General features: G+C 42.1%; 1 non-coding gene across 1 annotated transcript; it reads left to right on the top strand.

Annotated features, from left to right (window-relative positions):
* The first annotated feature begins 15,584 nt into the window (after positions 1-15,584).
* Positions 15,585-15,690, top strand: LOC120887093 (small nucleolar RNA U13). Its single transcript, XR_005730260.2, has one exon. It is a non-coding gene; the product is annotated as a small nucleolar RNA U13 (small nucleolar RNA).
* Positions 15,691-16,103: the final 413 nt, after the last annotated feature.

The raw sequence follows: 16,103 nt of genomic DNA, 5'->3' as shown, positions 1-16,103 counted from the left end.
ATCCTACATTAAGCTTCACCTTCCCAAAATGTTTTTGGTAGAGCAGCAAGGAAATTAGCAATTTTTACTTTTTGCTGTTGATCGATGGATGAACTAGATATGAATGACAAAATGGTTTGTAAATTATTTGGCTTCCATCCGAATTGCTCTGAAATTGAATTTAGAGAGCCTAACAGTCAATCATTAGGATCTTATTATCCTTGCTCTTCCCTCCCTGCTACAAACCTGAATTATTCCTTAGGCACTTTATCAGTAAGTTTTTAAATAGGCGGAATTTTTAGAAGAAGAACTGGAATACTTCTCAGAAAATGATAATAACAGGAATTTCTTGTTACTATTCTCTTATTAGGGGGATTTTTTTAAACTTCTAAAAAATATTCTGAGGTAAACATGAGAGGGAGTGTAATCAAGAATCTGAAAGCAATTCAGGCAGAAGTGATTTCTGAACAAAAGAGTTTCAGAAAACTTTTAAAACCTATAATTTCAGTACTTGAACATAAGGCAGGCACCCTGGTCAGTTTTTTTTTTTTTTGGGGGGGGGGGAGAAAGTGTTAAGGGGAAAAAAGGGTCCCTTTTCATTTGTACCTGCATTTTGTTCAGTCATTAGAAAAGATAAATGGGTCAATGATCATGGTGCTCCTCAGGTAAAAGCAATATTTAATTTCATTTTAAACTTATCATGTTCTTAAATTTGACCAAAATTAGTAACTTTTGATTGTAACTTTTTAAATGAAGGTTAGCAGTTGCAACCATTTTGTTTTCTGTCTAGTTCATGTTCCCGTCCTGCCTGCGCATGCTCTCTTGAACTCTACTTCATCCAGCCTAATAGGTAAACTGTTTTCCTGCTAAAGGAAATACAATAATGCAATAGCTTTACAATCAACACTTACCCTTGAAATTTGGCAAGATTTTCCAGTACCTACTGATAATATTCATCCTTAAACCAGAAGTAAAATTGGGGCCGAGTGTTTTAAGTTTTTCTCAGATTCAGAGTCTTAATCTCCCAGCTTTTCTCCTGCAATAGTAGAGCAGATCCCAAATAACCAATTTCGCACACTGCTTTGAGTTTTCAGGAAGCCTCACAAAGGGACGGGAAAGATTACCTTTTCTTAAAAAGCAATAATGACGGCAAATGTCGGGCTACTCAGCAAATACAGAGTTTCTCAACTGAAACTTAAAACGAGGTTAGAAAGAGGAGGCCTAAGCATCCTCTGAAACTAATTTTTTTTTCCATCACCTTTACACAACTTCGTTTGACTGAAACCACGCAGTTAAATCCCGTTGGATGATGGAGAAAGTAGAAATGAATTCCCCCTGAGCAAAGGCAACCGAGGGAGGGAAAGAGGGCGGGGAGCGAGCACTGGCTTAAAGACAGCCAGAGAGTTTGATCACCACTGTGGTCAAGACCGGATTTAATGAAGTTAAGCCCAGTGACAGTGTTCCCTGGTACTGAAATGACGCTGTCCTCCAAAAGCTTTCAGGACGCTACTTCAGATGCATATTGGCAATTAACGAAAAGTGAGACGACAATAGAATAAAGGGGCATATAATGGAAGGCAGAGATGAGGGTAGAGGTAGATGGTTTTGGTAAGATCAGTTGCCCCAAACCTTTATCTTTCCCACAAAGATTCTTGGCCCTTTGCATTTCACCTTGAGAATGTTTCTTCCCTTCCTAGATAAGAGAAATCCAATCAAGTCAATTAAGTTCGGGCTTTGGAACCCCCCTGGTTTTAGATAATGGTCAGTTTTCTCAACTCCCTCTCCCACACGCTTCCCTCTAATCTCACCTTTGCTATTAGTGTCCCCACCTCAGCGCTGTCGCCAAAGGCGGCAGACGTGGAGGCTCGGGGCGGGACTGCAAGTAAACGTGGTGCGAGGTGTGAGTTCAAGGCGGCCCACGGAGGCCGCGGGTGCTGTGCGCCCGGACTCACGGCGCTCTTTCTTAAGGCTTACATTTTCCAAATCTTGAATGGCAACTGGAGTCACCTGGGGAAAGCACTCCTATCTCTGCCTCGGGGATCCCAAGCGGGGGTAGCTGAACCAGTCGGTTTTGCAAGCTGGTGCCGCCCCCCTGGGCCGCTTGCACAGCTCTGCGGGACAAGGAAGGGGACTAGGTGGAGCTTTTCATCAGGCCAAGTTGCGCTCTTTCGTGCCTGGCTCCCGTCCTGTTCCGAACCCGAATCCTCTCCGCAGCCGCAGCCCGCCCACTAGGCCCAGTGGACTTGGGCTGAGCTCGCGTGCGCAGAACCAGAGCCCTGGGCCTCGGTAGAGCCAGAGGCAGCGCCACCGGGCCTGCACGCGGGCGGAAGCGCAACCCCTTCATTCCAGCCCACCCGGAGACCTGAAGGCAGGCTTCTGTTGCAGCAGCAGGCCTGGGCGCCTGTCTCTGGGTAGCCTCAAAATCTGGCAGAGTTCTGGGGTCACGTCGGCTTCGGGGGGTTGGGAGTGGCCCCGGCAGGAGGCGAGCTCCCCGCGCCCGAAGGAGCTAAAGCAAAGCCGACTGGCTCGGAGAGAGTTGGCCAGAAGGCGAAAGAGACTGGAGGGGCCCACGGCTGCTAGTTTTCACGACTCCCGGGAGGTTGCGCTGCAGACGGCTGGGAAAGGGACCTGTCTTCCAGTCAGTGAAGGGACAGGCCGCAGCCACAGCCACCGCTGGGCCTCCTGCCGCGCCTGCGGCCTCTCACGTCCTGGGACAGACGGGACCCAGCTGGTCCTGCCTTGGGTCCCCGGGGACCCTCCAGGGAAAGCCAGGTGCTTTGGCTAGTGGGTCTGGAGGATTCCGGCCCTCTGCTGGGAGCCCGGACGCTGAGCTGGGGGTTTTCAGGGGGCGGGGGGGGGGGAATTGTTACCCTTGGCTCATCCCTTTTCTCCTACTCCCCTGTATTTCGTTTTCCCTCGAACTTTCTTTCTTTTTATCTTTGGACCCGGCGCAGCCTGAGGCGAGTTCGAGAATGGGGAAGTGATCTTTTTGGCGTCTGGGCAGCCCAACTTGCAATGCACCTTTTTCCGGTTACCTGCAACGCAGAAGCCTCTACTTAACCAGAGGCAGCCAGCCAGGGCGCGCACACCACTTGTTTGAACCCGCATCTCATGCCGGGTGCGAACCTGGCTGTTGTTACCCCCAACAAAGCTGTAACCCAAAACCATGCTTGCCAGTGTTGGGTGGTGGTTTACTGCATACAGAGATGGTTTTTTAATCACACAAAAGAAGAGCACAAAGAAGTCGGTGCATCCCATGCAAATGAAATCAGACATCTTAGAAAACAATCAAAATGGGAACATGTAAGGTCAGATTCAGCTATGACCTCCAAGTAAGGTACTTTCCTTACCTGGAAACATTTAAGAAGACACCTCTCTCTCTCCCACTTGAGCCACTAAAGGTTCCAAACCCCCATCGGGCTTCTGTATGCTCAGATCTGCCAGCAGTTCTCTGAGCCACCTCTGTTTTTCTTCCTTAAAGCTCTCTGCACCCGGTTACAGCAGGTTGCTCTGATTTTCCCAATGCTCCATTTATGCCCTTGGGTTACTGGGATACAAAAGACTGGAACCCTGGGACTTTTCCTTGGAACAGAGGAGCAAAACCCCCAATGAAACCCACCCTGATGTTTTTCTGTATTGGGCTCTGAAACTGAAGATTACAGGATTTGTCTCGGACAGAATTAACATTACATGTGAAACTCTAGTGCACCGGTATATTGAAACACGTTGTATAGGACTGCTTGGAACATCTCTTCCAAACTGCCTTTAATAGCAACATGAGACTTTGAATAATGTTCTTTTAAAAATTATTTACTTGTTTAAAATGAAATGTAGCCACTGTTAGTTTTTCTAATGGAAGCAGTTACAAGGAAACTGAACCAAATCAGGAACTGAAGGAAGCTTCTGTATGCAGAAGTGTCTGGAGAGGAGGAGGAAAGAAGTATGCATTTGAAAGAACTCCACCATGCCGCAGTCTTCACAACTAAGGGAGGACCCACCCCCCCCCCCAAGCTAAAGAGAATCAACCAGTCTTCCTCTCTAGAAAGCACTATGTTTTATGTTTAAAATCCAACTTGCTATTGACTGCAAACAAACAATAAGCAAATTCAAATAAAAGAGTCCTACCAAATCCAATCCATTTGTCAAAGATAAGTATAGATACTGCAACAACCAGACCACCATGGGGGAAAGGTGGCTTCAAATTTTGTATTTCCTCCTAGAGGGAAAATCAAACAGCATGTGTCTATGGCTAACTTTTATTCTTTTATCTCGTCCACCCCTTACTTTCAATTCGTAGTGGAAACATAGCATTTTGGTGGGGGGGGGGCGGGGCTCAAACAAACAAAAAGGTACCAAAAAGGAATCCCACAGAAAATTTAATGGTAAATTGGCAAAGTTTGAATTGATATCTGTTTCAGCATTACAAGGAAAAAAAGGTGTCCAAAAATCATATGGAATCCTCTGCTGCCTTATCTAGTTCCCTGGCCTTAATATGCCTACTGCAGGGGTGGGGAAGGGGTCTTTCATTAAAGTTTTCTTAGTCTACTTCCCATCACTAGAAGACATTTTCAGTCATGGGTTTCTATGAAAATGTCAGTTTCTAGTAGCCATAGGATTACAGATTGCTTTTTGTCCTTCCTGGACTGTTCATGAAGGGATCAGTATATGCTCCCTTGGGAGCTACAGAAAAGCAGTTAACTTACCCTGAGGACTTGCTAGCCCTCAGTCCCAGGTCTTGGAGTAAAGACTGAAAAGCATCCCTTAGGAGCCAAGTCCTGGGTAGGGTTAATGTTCTCTTTTAGTCCCTGCTCTCACTCTCTACCAAACTCTCCAGAGGATGTGGGCTACAGTGAAACCGGAAAAATCACTGTCACAACCTTGAGTTGTTAAAATCTGTTCCTAGAACCAATAGACACATTTTAGGATCATGGTCCATTAATAAAAATCTCCTTAACATTCAAATGGCTCTAAAATGCGTTGATGGGGGATTACTGAGGCCTAATGGACCTTATGTGATAACATGGTCTTTGAGTAGTGAGGTTCTGGAACGGGAGTCTGACCACAGCTACCTGATTATCAGCTTACAACCAAACCACTTTTTAGCTGCGATGCTCTTAAGAAGAGGCGTTCTTCCCTGCAAAGCCTGAGACTTCTGTGTTCTTTCTTTAACCTACTTAACAACCGCATAGTGCCTGCCTAGTGTCCGGGAAAGGGGAGAGAAAAACCTGCCTGTAGGCGTAAGGTCACCTTCAGACATAAAGGGGCGGGATGCGGGTCACTGTCCTTCCCTTTCCAGGTCTTAATAGAAGGATTCTCGAAAGATGATGACTCCGGCAGACCAAGGCCCTCGCTGGGGACTGCTGAACCTCTCGGCCTCGGGCCATCTCAGGATGCAACCCCAAAGAGGCTGCTCGTCCCTTCACAGCCAGCCACATGCGGGAAACTCGCGGAGCTCTCCGCTGGCCGCAGGGAGGTTTGGGGGCAGGGTTGCGCACCGCCGACAGCGCTAAGGACCTGCTGACAGCAACCTTGGCTCCAGGAAAAGGAGAGTGTCCTGGAGTTTCTCTGAGTACTTGGAAAAAGCGCTATATACTCATATTCTATTTGCACCTTTCACCCAACAAATAAATGAAGCGAAAGTCCCGGAAAGCTGGATCTTCTCTGGCTGCAAAGTGCACATTTGCATCGCCCTAGGGGACTTCCCCTTTCTGAGTGAGGCGCCCCAAAACTTCATTTGGAGAATCTGGAAATAGTACCCAAGGAGGCAGGGAGTTACTCTAGTGGCTAAGGCGTGGTCTCAGGCCACTTGCTTGGGACGACTGGATCACCAATCCCCAACAAGCACCTCGAAGGGTCACCACCCCCGGAAGCGGGCCTCGAAGCTACTGTGTCCCGCCCGAAGGAGGCGGCACGTGGCCTGACCGCCAAGTCCCCTGCGGAGTGGCAGACTGTGGGGTCGCGCCCGCTCAGCGAAGCGAAGGCTTGGGCCTCAGGCACCGGAGCTGCCGCGCCCCAGGGGTGGCCCGGAAAGCACAGGAAAGGGGAAGATCAGAATGTGGTGGGTGTGGGTGCAACCACGCAGGGACTCAGCAGGTCCTTTCATTAAGCCGATAAGGGCGCTCTGGACGCCGAACTGCAGCTGCACGTTGGGTTGCAAGTCTCAGCTTCCTCCTTCCCGCTCCTTGTGGTGAAAAGAAGCAGGAGATGAAGCGGGCCTGGCTTCAAGCTCCCGGTTTGGGGTAACACAGCCTCCCGGCTTGGATCTACACCCCGGAACCGAGTGTGCCAGGGCGAGCGAGGTGCAGGCAGGGCTGCTCCCACTCCCTGCGGAAGTGCGCCCACCCGGGCCTCCTGGGCCTAAGCGGCGGGGGCGGCGGCTTCCGGTTCCAACTCGAGGCCTCACCAGCTGGCGCATGGAGCAGTCGGGTACCCTGTGCCAGGGTCCGTTTAGACGGCTGGTTTAACGAGTTGGCCTAAAATGAGTTTTGAGTTAGAGCTTTTGAACACTAATGGGTGCATGCATAGGCCTGCCCGCCCCAGTCCTTGGCTACTAATTCCAATGTTTGATGACCTTAGCTTGATGTTGGGTTCGAGAGTTCGAACTAACCTTATTGCTAGTGCTTAATGCTGGGAAAATAATTTATTTATATATATATGTCAGATGTTTGGACAAAAATAAGATAAAAATATATTATGTATTTTTAATTGAAATTTAAAGTGAAATCAAATTATTTTGGAAAGAAGAATCTACATTATTTTGTATTTTTTTATTTTAATATTTATTTTTCAGTTCTCAGCGGACACAACATCTTTGTTGGTATGTGGTGCTGAGGATCGAACCCGGGTCGCACGCATACCAAGCGAGCGCGCTACCGCTTGAGCCACATCCCCAGCTCCCATTATTTTGTATTTTAAATCAATGCAAATTGCAAATTGAAACCCATCTTTTAACAGCTATTCTGGTTGATTAAATTGATTCTCTTTTAAATGTTAGTCCAAGTTGACCACTTGAATCTTTAGAAGGCTCACAGGCACTCAGTACTTAATTATTTTTTACAAAAAACATGGCATTTATTTGATATTAAAAGTGACCATTGGCTAGGATTTTGGGATGGGGAGAAGTGAAAAACTTGGTACATACATTCATATAATTTGACTTATTTAAACCTCTAATTTGATTCCTGCTTATTTTAAATGGATGCTTTGCTCTGTCTTCTTTTTTTCTCTTCCTTCATACGTGTTAAGAAGAAGAGTGGATTAGTAATACTTTTAATAAAAGATGCTGAAGTTGGTATGCTTTTCAAAGATTCTTGTTCTGTGGTTCAAGCATCTTTTGGGAGTAGTTGTCCATAGATAGGTTTTATAGAATGAATGAATTTCTTTCAATTGTATGGAAGATTTGTTTTTGTGTTTGTTTGTGTATCCAGTGTAGTTTTCTGGGCAGAAGATCCATTGTTCAGATTTACAAAAGGATCTCTGGCCATCCAGAATTAGGAGCCACTGGTCTTTATGATGCATATATGTTATTAATGAAGGGAGTACTTAGAGAATCTTGTTTTTCTCCATAATGACTGGATACCGTGGCAGCCCAATAGAATTTAAAACAATCCTTCACTTTTTGAAAGATTTTTTTTTAAACATCATTCCCCCAATTTTTTTGTTTTTATAAATCCAGTACCGTTAGATCTAAATGAGGCTCTTTATATCTGACAAATTCGAAATTAATCAAAGAAAAGTAACTTTTGGTAGTGTTTATAAAAGAAATATAAAGTAGAAAATTTTAGCAAATTATTTTAAGATTCAGATCAAGATCCTCTTAGAACAAAACAACAACAAAAAGCAATTATTTGGCCATTACTAAAATTTTCAGCAAATTTAGTCTAAATTGGTGTTCTCTTTTTTATGCTTACCAACTTAGGTTCCCCAATTTTTCTGTTGAAAAGTTTATTTCTCTTAAAGCTTGTTGAAGGTAAATGAAACAATGGGGTAGACTTCCTAAGTCAGAAGAGGGCATGGCTGTACCAACTAGTTGAAGGAACCAAGATTAATGTGGTGTAATTATTGGTAAGGGACCCACAGTAGAATTAAATAGAGGTTTGTCATTCAGAATATCCAGACCTTGCCCATTTCCCCACTCATAACTCCCCACCTTACGTCCAACCTTGTCTGAGAGGATATCTTCCATTAGTGCAAGAGGAAGTATAATCTATGGGTTTATTTAGCATTTGATCCTTGTGCAGAGGCTTCCATTTAGAGTAACCATTGCAGTCAAGATTTGGATCTGGTCCTAAAATAGTCTGAACTGGCGACCTCAGGCAAGTAGACGCAAGATACTAGCAATTTATTTCATATCAGCTCCCAAGCCATCACCAGATGATAACAACCCTTGGACACTGCTAATCTCTGCTTGATTCAAACTGGTGACCGCAAGGTGAAAGGCAAGGGCGTTATCTCTGAGCAATTCATGTGGCCTTCCACAGATTGCCAGTTGGGCCAGTACAATTGAAGCCTCTTCTCCAGTGGTTACTTTAAAAATTTCATATCCAAAGTCTTTGGTCTTTGTTGGACTGAAGGTAGGAGGGCTTTATCAAGGGAAATGCCCGAGGGCCAAGATGTGGGAGCTTAGAATCCAATACAAATTAGAAAGGTTGGAAAGGTAACTGTGTGTGTTCCCTGTCCAATAAACTTTGAACAACATCCCTGTGACTAGGACTAGAAAAAGCCTCTGGAAATGGATGTTTTTGCTAAACAGCACAGAGAAAATGCACTTTAAACAAATAAAAAGCCTTAAAAAGCAAAGCTCTGTAATTGGTTTTATTATTTTGAAATGGCTTTATATTTGCAATCTGTCAGGTCAGTACAGATCACCATTTACTAATTTGGCATTGTTCACAGACAAAAAGAGTCAAAAATAAGGCAGAAGGCAGGAGAGAATAAAGGAAAGGAGTATCCTGGTGAACAAGAGCTGTCCTGTGTGTCAGTGCCCCAAGGGAGACCAGACAAAGTGGCTTGTTGGGGGAACTAATGCCATTTGGAGTTTTCACATGTTTAGAGGGAACAGCTTTAGCCTCCTATACCAGGGTATTCAGCTCTAGTCTGGAATCCTAGAAATAAGCTCCTACTGCTTGGTGGAAGTATTCTGCCCCTGCTACCGTAATATGCTAATTAAATAGTTTTATTTGATTTTGTTAGATACTCTAGAGAGGATTGACAGATAAGAAAGTTGAAAAGCACAACACTGCAGCTATTTTAATGACATGTTTTTAAGATTCCTATGTTGGAAATGGGCTATTGATGTGAAAGTAAAAAATTATTTAGGCATTTTTAGCAATAACTTCCTTTGAACAGGATCAAAGAACAACTTGACATATGCAGAATTTCAGTCCTTAGCAAACAGCATCAGGGACATCCCATTGTGTTTTACCATGAACTTCATTCCTACATCCTTTGTTTGCTGCCCTACCTTTTTAATTAACTGATATTTGCACATTCTACTCCATTGTTTGGTATCTTCTCCAAAAATGATACATTATAAAAACACCAGCTATAATTAATAATAGGGAAACAGAGAAGCCATAGGATGGGTACACTGTATACAATTGCTAAAGGGACTCCTATTATGATAAAAAGTCACTGATAAAGTGGTGAATTTGGTAACACTGTGATTGTCTACAGATTATGGGGAAATAGCTATGATATAAACATTCAAGTATTGTTACTGCTTAAGATCTGCCTTGGCTCCAGTGTCTCACTGATACTAGCTTCAGACAGCATAGAGTCACAGCATTTGCTTGGACAGATAAGAGGTAAACTATCACAGAGTATTTGGAAGGGATTAAAATTTTAGAACTATTTCTTAATACTGTATCTTCGTGCTTTGTGAGAGGTGGTCTGGGAAGAGTCCAGAAGCTAGACCAGTAGGAAACCAAGCATCTGTTTTCTTGGCCTGGTGTTGCAACATCTTCATGATGATAGTGATAATGATGATGGTAACAGGATTGATCTCTATATTGAAATGATTTACATATATCTTAAACAAATAAGAAGAGCATTGCATTAGGTGATTTACTCAATCTTTCAAAGATCTGTCCAAATCAGCAAATTTACTATTTTCCAGAGATCAGTTTTCATTTGTCTCTAACTTTTACATTTGTACATGTCATTGGTAACCTAAGTAGATTTGGTGCCAAGAGAAGTCTGTACCTTCTCTTATAGAAATGAAGGCTCTGTTTGTCCTGCTATTTCCTGAAGATTTTGAGTTTTGATTTTACCCAAACTCATACATGAATTGGATTTTTCCCTCCTATGTCTAGTTCTCCTAACATTGTGGAAACCAGGTTATTTAATTAGGAGTCACTTTCAAGTGGCTTAGAAAACATAAATCAATACTTATTTTTCTTTATTTAAAAAAAAAAAAAAACCAGCCTCTAAATTTACCAGGGGAGTGCTTTAGAATAGTTTTTTAAGTATTGACTTTAAGAGATGGGAATGCCTTGGTTTAAATCTAAGCTTCTCTATAACACAGTAGATATTTTCCTTATGAAGATAATATTTAAGATCTCTGTGGTTTTTTGTGTCCTTAACCATAAAATAGGAAAAACACCACTTTTTCCTTCTCAGATTGTTGTGAGGATTAAAGCATTTAGCTCAGTATTTGGCAGATAGTAAGTACTCAATCTATATTCCTTAGAGTGTTATCATGATTATTGCCATTGTTATTATAGTCAGCCCTCTACTAGCAAAACTGAGTCAAAGTCATGCCAGGTATGGTGGCACACAGCTGTGACTCAGGAAGACTGAGGCAGGAGGATTGCAAGTTCAAGGCTAGCCTTGGCAACTTAGCAAGACCCTGTCTCAAAATTGAAAAAATAAAAAGGGCTAGGGATATGACTCAGTAGAAGAGCACCTTTGGCTTTAATCCCTAGTAACACACACAAAAAAAATTTAAATAAAAACTAGAGTCAGAAGCCATGATAGATTGATGCTGGACTGTACTCCTTACACTGAAAGAACCGGAACAGATGTAATAAGAAGAATTTAAGAAGAAACGTTATACAATATGTATAGAATATGTCAAACTATAGATGTAGCATAACTGCATGGTTAAGTTTATTTTGTATTGTGTTTGCCTTTATTACAATAGTCTCTATCTTTGTTTAACAATCACAAAAACCATGAAGATTTAAAAATCCACAGATACACTTGAAAAGAAGGAAGTAAGAGCAAACATAGATTTGACAAGGGGATCAAGTTGTAATAAAACAAGCCACTCTACTGTTTTGTTGTTGTTTTCTGTTTGGGGGGTATTTATTTTTATTTCTATTTTTGTATTTTTTGTGATACTGGAGATGGAACCCAGGGGCATTATACAACTGAGCAACATCCCAGTCCTTTCTTGTTAAAAACTTATTTTGAAACAGGGTTCACTAAATTGCCCAGGCTGGGATCCTCCTGTCTCAACCCTCCAAGTCGCTGGGATTACAGGATGTACCACAGCACCTGGCTCACCCTACTGTTTTAAAAATATGTTTCTAGTCCTGTCCACTGAAGATTTAAAATATTTCCCCATCATTGCAAGTGGTTCTTTCCCAGTTCCAAGCATTCTCTACTCTAACCCACTCTCACTGTAGTTGAGTGACACTGGAGTATTTATTACCATGTAATGTAAATTAATTCACTTCTAAAAACACTGTCAAAACATAGTTTTAATACTCTTTTAACTGTAGCTCAAAAAGAACTGCCAGCACATTTTACGCTTCCCCCCTAAACTTTGGCATTAAATAAGAAAAGTAAGGTAGAGCGGTTTAATGATAAAGTAAGGAAGTCCTTATAAATCATGCTTTTAGTTTAAAAAAGAAGTAAGGAAATAATTGGGAATATTTAAAAAAAAACTTTATGCAAATCAGCTAGTATGGAAGATGGCAGAAAAAGAGAAGAAGCTAATGAATTTGTTCAAATGAATTTACTGAAGATGGCGATCAGCTCTCTAAGGAATTTTGGAGAAAATGAGTAAGTGGCTGGAGAGCCTGATACCTCAAGAAAGGCTGAATCGGCAAATGGACCACATTTGCAAAGAGTGAAGCTGCCTTGAGTCATCAGCTTTGGCAGGTCTTCAGCACACAGGTCTGCGCAAGCAAGCAATTTGTTTAAGATTAGAAAAGCAAAACATGTCTCAGGACACAGGCAGGGAGGTGACATGTCCTTTGTGATGTCTGGATGGAGCAAGGACCTGGCAACTACCTGTACCTACAAGTGTCTGAAGAAGCTTTACCAGCAGCCAGGAAGAATTGTTCCCAGTCAGGTTGTCCAAGGGGCTAATTTGAAGAAATGAAATCAAGAAATTTCTTAATGATGACCTCTCACAAGCTATGGAAGTCCCTCCAGGGAAGTTGCAGAGACTCCAATTTAGAGCATATAAAGCTAGGAAAGAAAGAACCCTTGCAATTGCACCTTGGGGAAATGTTCCATATTTGCCAAGGGTGGACATACTACTAAATGACCTTTTAGATGTGAGTTTTCCTCTATAATTTATCTAACTGTGTGCTTATTAAACTCATCTCTTACTTTTCAGTTCTCTTGACAGTTGTATGTCACTAATGGTGTTATTGCCAAAGGGATTTCTGTAGGTTCATATGAATTTGCATTTGTTCCATAAGGAAATGTAGTTACTTAATAAGAGTCAGTATTTGCCTTGAAGACACTTTGGTTTTGACCCCCTCAGGAGATTGAAAGAATAACCAAGCGCATTGCCAACTTCTCACAGCCATTGTAAATTTCTTCAGACAATGAACACCAACTGAATTACTAACAATTAGATGGGTAATAAAACCATAATGTTTTTCTGGCCTTAGATGCCATAAAATAAATGTTAGAATGACTACAGGAAACGTTTTGGGTGTCACACTTATTCAAAATTAAGTTTCCAATTAAAATTTCTTTAGAATTTAGAAAAATTGGGGCTATCATTAAAGATGTATCAATCCATTTAGCAAGTACTGTTCCAGGTACCATTCTAGATCTGGAACACACAAGTTTCAGCTTCCAGAAGCTCACATTTATGTTTAAGGGAAAATCCAATGCTGGGTGGTGAGTGCAAGAGCCAGAGACTTCTGAGTCAAAAGGAAAGTACTTTGGGGTTTAAAGCTATGTGGAAATGGAAATGACACGGAAGTTTAATGTTTGTTGGCACTCTGATGAATGAAAACATTTTCCCCCTCCAAAACACATTTGAATAGAACTCAGTATTCAAATGAGTAGAAGCACATTTTGTGGTATTCATCATCCAAATCTCCGAGTTCCTGTCCAGGTGTCCTGGGTGTGAAGGGAGGTCAGAGCACACAAGATGTGTCTCAGGGTGTAGGGATCTGCTGAAGCTCCATATGATGTCTTGTGTCCTGGCTCTATTGTATGGCAGTTGCTGCTAACAAGCTTGGCTTTGACTTGAATATTCGTCTTTGAAACAAACTACCCCCTCCTTCATCCTCTCCAATTGCCTCAGACTCCTGAAACAAAAACAAACACCCCCCAAAAAACAGAGTTGTTAAAGGAATGACCAAAGTCACTAGAATGGGCAAAAGCAATTACTTAGTATTTTTGACAGACATAATGATTGTAAATAAATTAAAGAGAGGCCCTTTTGGGAAAGCCAGCCCATTAAAAAAACTACTTAATGTTTAATTACATGCAATTGGAAACTCCACAGAATAGCAGCCTAGCCAAATAGGTCATCAAGATCTAAGATAGATTGCAGATTCTGCAATCTGCATTTGGGGTAAAATTGGGAGTTCATAACCCACTTCAATCTAATGTATGAAATATGAGATGTCAAGAGCTTTGTAATGTTGTGAACAACCAATAAAAAAAATAAAAAAATAAAAAAATAAATGCAAAAAAAAAAAAAAGATCTAAGATAGACACAGTGGTTGATGTGGAGTTTACTTTTGAGCTCTAGGTACAAAAATTCAAATCCAGAGTGGTGTATTCTCACACTCTGGGGCCAATATATACTATTTAATTATTACTGTCCCTGTGGTGTAATACGATCTTTAAAAATGTCATAAAAGAATTCCTCTCAAGTGTTTGTTTCTTTACTCTTCCTCCTCCTCCCTAGTTTCTATTTCATGGCTCTGTTCATTTCTGTAGTTGCCTTTCTCTCTCTTTCCTGCCTCCAAAATGGCATTGTGAGGTTGAATTCACCAGGTGTGCAAACTTCCTCCCTCATCTGACACTTCTTTGGCAGAAAGCACAGGTAGCCCAGCCGGTATCATCAGGGTCAAGTTAAAAAATAACAAAACCTGCCAATGCAGATTTCCTTCTTGTGGTGCCTGGCATCAATGATTTCTCAAAAAGGCTGCTGTGGCTTTAATATTTCCCTTTTTACAGCTGGCATGAACTTGGCAGTCCATCCATAGCTTAGCACCTTTCTCTTTTCCATCTTTGTCAGGACTGAAAGATGGCCAGCATTTCCTTCCCCTGGCCACCAAGGCAGGGGAGATAGAGACAGGGGCAGAATGGTGAGCAGCTTTATTCTATTTAGAAAAAGGCAATTGAAAAAGTACTCTTATTAGGTCCAATTTAAGCCTCAGCTGTCACTGTGAGGCTCTTGATTGATTGGAATTGAACAGATTTAGCAAAATACTCAAGATGTATAAACTCTATTTGAGTTGGTTGCTTAGGGCCTCACTAAGTTGATTAGGATGGCTGTGAACTTGAGATCCTCCTACCTCCATTCCTGGGATTACAGGTTTGGGCCACTGTGCCCAACCTTTGGAGTTTTTAAACTAGAAGAAAATATGGTGCTGTCAGTAATGGGTTATATGCCAGGTAAATGACAAATTTCATATCACCTTGATAGCTAAACTTAGAAACTAGTTGATTTTGAGGAAAATAGAGTATTTCTGTTTTTATTTTTCATGTCCTAGTAGTAATTTAGAAATTTTAGCAAGTTTTACTAGTACTGATCCTACTAGAAGTTCTTTGTGTGTGTGTGTGTGTGTGTGTGTGTGTGTGTGTGTGTGTGTGTGTGTGTGTTTGTACTGGGATTGAACCCAGGGGCCTGTACATGCTGAACAAGTATTCTACCACAGAGTACATCCCCAGTCCTTTTTATCTTTTGAGACAGGTCTCCTTAAGTTGTCCAGCCTAGCCTCGAACTTGTGATCCTTCTGCTTTAGCTTCCTGAGCAGCTGAGATTACAGGCATGAGCCACTGTGTTTGGCCACATGTTCATATCTTCTTTAATAATAAAATAGGATTAGCCAGGTCTGGTGGCACATACCTGTAATCTCAGTTGCTTGGTAGGGTGAGTCAGGAGGATCGTGAGTTCAAAGCCAGCCTCAGTAATTTAGCAAGATTCTAAGCAATTTAGGGATACTCTGTCTCAAAATAAAATAAATAAGTAAATAGGGCTGGGATATGGTTCAGTGGTTAAACAATCCTGGGTTCAGTTCCTGGTACAAAAATTAATTAATAATAAAATGGGTTTATATTTTTGTCACTTCCCTTATTTAGTGTGCAAATTCTTGTTTCTTCTGCATCTGCTGTGGAGCTGGCCTTGTTTGCAGTTGATGCCAGTGAAGAAGTTCCTAAAGAAAGGAAGTGTGTAGATCCTTTTCAGTTCATAAACATGATGATGGGGCATCCATGCTGTTGTGTGAGATGTGCCTCCCTCTAAACCCATGTTATGATAGTGGGCCCATTACCTGTTTAACATGAACTTAGGAAAAAGGAAGGAAGGAAGGAAGGAAGGAAGGAAGGAAGGAAGGAAGGAAGGAAGGAAGGAAGGAAGGGAGGGAGGGAGGGAGGGAGGGAGGGAGGGAGGGAAGTGAGAGAGAGGGAAAGAGTAGTGAGTGATGTGCTTGGAATTTGTTACTTTAGTAGCTAAGCTCTAATTCTCCCCTTTCTACTCTTCTCCCTATTCTCATACTCTTCGACTGTCAGCTAGAAAGAGCAGACAGCTGTTTCCATAGGCTGGAGTACTGTGTGGCACCTTCTGATATTTTCCTGGAAATGTGGAATTGTGAACACTTCCAAGATATCAGTCTGCTACTTATACCAAAGCAAAGAAAGAATCACAGGGATACAATAAGAGCCAATATTGATCCAGAAGGGGAATTTTCTCGCAG

Source organism: Ictidomys tridecemlineatus, chromosome 5 (genome assembly GCF_052094955.1).
Source record: "Ictidomys tridecemlineatus isolate mIctTri1 chromosome 5, mIctTri1.hap1, whole genome shotgun sequence".
Classification (NCBI taxonomy): Eukaryota; Metazoa; Chordata; class Mammalia; order Rodentia; family Sciuridae; genus Ictidomys; species Ictidomys tridecemlineatus.
The sequence above is the reverse complement of the archived record's forward strand: the minus strand, read 5'-3'. Positions and strand labels throughout refer to the sequence as shown.